Source organism: Alosa sapidissima, chromosome 7, assembly GCF_018492685.1.
Source record: "Alosa sapidissima isolate fAloSap1 chromosome 7, fAloSap1.pri, whole genome shotgun sequence".
Taxonomy (NCBI): Eukaryota; Metazoa; Chordata; class Actinopteri; order Clupeiformes; family Clupeidae; genus Alosa; species Alosa sapidissima.
This window is the reverse complement of record NC_055963.1, coordinates 30,299,220-30,304,584: the sequence shown is the minus strand read 5'-3', so window position 1 is coordinate 30,304,584 and position 5,365 is coordinate 30,299,220. Positions and strand designations below refer to the sequence as shown.

At 43.8% G+C, this 5,365-nt stretch overlaps 1 long non-coding RNA gene across 1 annotated transcript; it reads right to left on the bottom strand.

The window, feature by feature from the left end:
- Nucleotides 1-260: 260 nt before the first annotated feature.
- Nucleotides 261-5,077, bottom strand: LOC121713033. The gene is made up of 3 exons (XR_006032725.1): nt 5,038-5,077; nt 4,650-4,841; nt 261-294 (listed from the first exon to the last, which is right to left on the bottom strand). It is a non-coding gene; the product is annotated as an uncharacterized LOC121713033 (long non-coding RNA).
- Nucleotides 5,078-5,365: the final 288 nt, after the last annotated feature.

Genomic DNA, 5,365 nt, shown 5'->3' with positions numbered 1-5,365 from the left:
TTGTCAAAGTTGCTCTCAGGTTGGCGACCCCTACTCTAGGAGGACCAGGGCCCCATCATTGTACATGTTGGGACATGCCAAGCAGTACTGTGCAAAACATTCTGGCGTTGTGATTTTTCAGGTGGATCCCAATCTCTGGCCACCACGCTGCCATAATGTAAAAAGATGCTCTCAGTGGCCCCAGCCGTGGCGCGGCTTGCTGGGGCACCTGCACCGTACGCCGGCGACCCGGGTTCGATTCCTGCCCCGTGGTCCTTTCCGGATCCCACCCCGACTCTCTCTCCCACTCGCTTCCTGTCATTCTCTACTGTCCTGTAAATTAAAGGCATAAAAAAGGCCACAAAAAATATACTTAAAAAAAAAAAGATGCTCTCAGCATTTACAATTAAATGTGAAAAATCCACATTTGTTAATTAACAGAGGAGATGAGAGTCTTAAAAATATTTTTTTTTATTCAATCTGAATATTTTAAAATACATTTTCTTGTGTTGATATTTTGTATTGGTATACAGTCCATATTTGTGTGTGTGTGTATTTTTCTCTAGGTAGGTATGCTTGGATGTAGTGTGTGTGTGTGTGTGTGTGTGTGTGTGTGTGTGTGTGTGTGTGTGTGTGTGTGTGTTTTGCCTCATGTCTCTGGGCATCTTGCCCAGTCTCTATCATTCCCAGTGTTTGTACAGCGCTACTCAATGTCCCGTGACCATGTAAACGCAAGCGTGGAGACAGATACCAACACCTGCTCCCAAAGGTCATCCACCGACCTCTACCAATCAGCTCTGTCTTTTCCACCGCCCCACAACCCCCACCCCCCGGTGGTCACGCTCGATGTGTTGTCCGTTTGCCAGTGTGTGCACTCCCTACAAGCAGTGCTCTTTGAGGAGCAATGGGAAACTTCTGTGTCAGCTGACCCGCGGGTCAGGACAGATGCATAAACACGACTCCATCTCCGCTCGGGTGAGACCCGATAAATACATTAACCCAGGTTGCACATTAACAAACCTTCATGTCAATGCCACTATTCCACACCAATTAATTCTGTCAGCTACCCCCCCCGCTCTCCCTCTCTCTCTCTCCGGTAGCAGCCTGAGGCAGTGTCGGAAAATAACTCTTGAGCGACAGCACTAAAAAAAGGAAAAAAGAAGAGAGAGCAGGTTTTCTCCATCAGGTCTTTAAAAGTCATTAGTGTCTCATTAGATTCAGAGAGCAAACAAATATAAACATGCCCTCTACGGGGCACAGGGATGGAAAATGAGGACAACGTTGTGCCTGTGTCGTTCGTTTTTTTTCTTCTCACTACTATTATTATTTTAATTTCAGATTGTTATGAATATTGTGAAATCATTAGGGGTGCATCAATATTTATACAACCTAATTATAAAGTGAAGTGGCTGACTCGTCATGCCTCATGGTAAGAATAAAAGTGAATATTCAAAAGCAAGCACGCACGCCACTAGCCCATGGATAATTCACCTCATTGTAATCTCGGAAAAAGATCGTGAACAGGTGTCTGTGCTGTATCTGCGCTTTTCTCTCAGCCAATCAGGTCAGGTTGGAATACGCCGGAATGAAACTTATTCATATTTGAGAGGGAAGAAAATCGTCTGTCACATGTGGAGCCAGGGCAAAAAAAAAGGAAGACGAAAAAAACGAGGGAGGAACCAAATTTGCTGATTCTTATGAATTTAGAGAGGCTACTTTACAGGAAGGAAATACATAAATGGGGTCCTTAGCCAGCAGATATGTGCGCTAGCACTCGCTGCTATGCATATGCTCCTCTGGTTGGGGAGTTAGAGGAGACAGAAGGAGACTCAAGCAGTACTCTGTATTGCCTTGTAATGACAGGAGAGAATTAATGCTAAAGTAGGGTCCAGTGGCTACAACCCATTAGCGCACCACTCACTTTACCAGATAGGACTATCCTTTAGAGGGCCCGCACATTGAATCCTGTTGGCTATGTGTGTAGAGGCTGATATTCCCCCCCAGGCTAAGTGTGTCTAACAAGCGTAACAAGTTTTCCGATTCCTCCACATTTCAAAGAACTCACAGACTGAGAGCATGTTACCCCTGTTGGCCAGTGCACTCTGAAGTGCTGTTTTATTGTTGTCTTTTTCCAGTGCTCTGTCCTTTAGCACATATGGATGTCTTTTTTTCCCCTCTCAGCTTGAACTCTGCTTTTAGCAGTGCTGCTTGGTCTCATTAGGCGAATGGACTGCAGCTGTGTCCAAAAGTCTGTTACTCTGGAGTATGCGTGGGGGGTCCGGAGTGATGACCGTCCATGAAAGAGCTCCTGCCTGTGAGTGTATGTGTGTGTGTGCGAGTCATCTCCGGAGGTCAAAACAGCCGCTAAAGCATGGCCGCACGCTAAGTGCTCTCACTGCGCTCCTCGGGGGGAAAGGAGTGGACTTGAAGGTCTTTCACTTTACATGTGGATGCACACACATGAACAAAACAAACACTCACAAACTCTTTCTCTCTCTCACCCACGCACCCAAACACACACACAGACACACACACACACACACACACACACACACACACACACACACACACACATACACACAGCTTCCCAGGGTGCTCCACTCACACACATACTGTAGGCCCGCACGCCTGCAGGTCACATCTGGGACAGGGCCCACTCAGACGGGAGTAGCGGGAGTCCTCTGACTCTCTACTGATCCCCCTGCGATGCCTTAACGGGGATAAGGAGGTCAGTCAGAACTCAGTCACGTTAGGTCACTAGAGGACAGCCCAGCATCAGCACTCTCCTCCGCCACAGGCTTCCTCCCTCATTAGCTTCCAGCTGAAGGATATTGGGTCATTTGCTCTGCTAAATACTGCAGATGCAGTTTATATAGTCATCTTAATAGATCAACTTTCTACTTTTTCCAGTTGAGCAGGTCTGCTCCCATTATAAATATGTCTGTGGATTTTACAGTCAAATTTCACCTATTCTTATTACTATAAGCGACTGATTAAGGTGTTCTATGGAGTGAATGAGAGGTAATTTGAAGACTGATACTTCATTCTGATAGATCTTGCCTTGGAAGAGAGAGAGAGAGAGAGAGAGAGAGAGAGAGAGAGAGAGAGAGAGAGATCTGAATGCATTTGCCAACGAGACACTTTTACATGGAGGTCAGTGACGGGAGAGATGGCTAGAGAAAAGCAACGGTAAAAAAGAGACAAAAAATGAGGGAAAGTGAAGAATTGTGTGGAGGAAAACAAGACAGAGAAATGATTACTTAGCAGGAGTGTAAAGAAATGAGCTATTGTGTAATGTTAACAGTAATAATAATACACGGGAAGCCAATAACATTTACAGACAAGGAAGGCAAACGATGGAGGCTGGAGTAGAATGACTGTGTGGTTATATGTGTGTGTGGACATGTAGAATGACTGTGTGGTTATATGTGTGTGTGGACATGTAGAATGACTGTGTGGTTATATGTGTGTGTGGACATGTAGAATGACTGTGTGGTTATATGTGTGTGTGGACATGTAGAATGACTGTGTGGTTATATGTGTGTGTGTGGACATGTTGGAGACGATGTTATAGACCCTTTCAACAAGAAAAACAAAAACAATGCTTGAACATTCTATTTTGTTCCCAATCTACTTCCACTTCATTAAGATAACATATGGAATGTTAAAACGGAAGCCTTGTGGGAACAACTATGATGCTGATAATGGAACTCTCTTGAAACGGTCAATATTTGAAATATGGAGAAACCATTGGAGAGAAATGAGAATAACAAAACAATCATGTGTGCGGGTTTAACAGGTCGAGATGAGGCTGTATAGCAAACCAATTTTTTTAACCTCCACACTCAAGACTTATTTTCTATAACTCTCCTCACTCTAGACTCAAGGGCAGTATATCTACCGGCTCTTCATTTCAGATGGACAGAATATCACAAATGAATGAATGACTGAATACATGAATGGATAAATAAATCAATAAAGAAATAAACAAACATTTGTGACCTAATGCAGTGCTCTGTCAAGGTCAGGTCAATGAAAAAAAAAAATGTTTCTTTGAAGGCCTTTAACTGATTTTATGTTGAGATTCCAGTCCACTGAGCCTGTCTGGGGTGGGTTCATGGAGAGAATGAAAGAGAGAGAGAGAGAGAGAATAGCGTGAGTGAGAGAGCTGGAGGAAAGGAGGCAAAATCAGTAATTCATATTTCATTAGCACATTCCTCATCTTCATTGTGCACTGCGCTGGAGGCTTTTTTTGAGTTTGAAAGAGAACACCTTTTTAACCTGCATTCAGCTGAAAAGTGCTTCCAGTGCGAGAATCCTGTGTTAATTAAATTCACTGCTTCATTTTAAGTAATTGCATCTATAATTAAAAGCAATTAGGCGAGAAAGAGAAATATACTGAGAAAGAGAGGATAAAAAAAACAAATCTCAAAGTGGTTTGCATGAAAGGCTCATGGAGATGTGTTGTTGGAGGTTGGTGGTCTCTGCGATCTGAAGATAATGCCTGTCTCATAGCCTTCCTTCCCTACCCCTCCTCCTCTCTCGCTTTCTCTCTCTCCTCCCCTTCTCTCTGAGAATAATGGTGATGGAGTCTGTTTGTTTTGACTTTGCAGTCACTCGCTCGCACTAATAATTCCCATTGTTGCATTAAAGATATTCATGCGGAGTACCTTATCAGGAGTGCTGGTGACTTTGTCTCTTTCAAGGTAATTTGAGCAGGATACTGATGTGTTTAGCTCCCTGAGTCATGTGCGTGGAGACGCGACGTGCTCTTCGCATTCTTTTCACAGCTAGCGCCTGACAGTGTGTGGTTGGCTTGGTGAGAATTATTTGCTGTGGGAGAAGACAGTACCCACCTCCTACTGCCCAAAACACGAGAGAAAAACACAAAGCAGTCAATGTCATTCACACATCTCATACAACTCACAGTGAGCACAGCAACACAACTGGTCTAAAATAATACCTCGTGTAGGTCAGTCAAGAAGATATGTCATAATAGATGCTTAGAGAAAGAGGGATGTTTGAAAAAATATGAGAAAGAGAGTATTTTGTGCTCACATGTTTATACTGTACACTGTATGCTGTATCTCTGTCTTCTCTCCCTTGTGTATCCCCTGTCTTCCCTTTCCCTTGTGATACTACTGTGTTATTTGAAACACTAGCTTAACACACCCCGGAGTCGGTATGGTTATGTCACCATCATAATAGAGCCCGTCTTTTCCCAAGTATGCTTGATTACTTAACCTTGAGAGAGAAAACAGTCAAACTGTCCTCCTGCAAGTTGCTAAACTATCCTCCCGCAAGACATAAGCATTGAATTTTCGCCAAACAGAGTAAAAGAGAGAGAGAGACAGAGAGAGAGAGAGAGAGGAGGGAGATAAGAGAA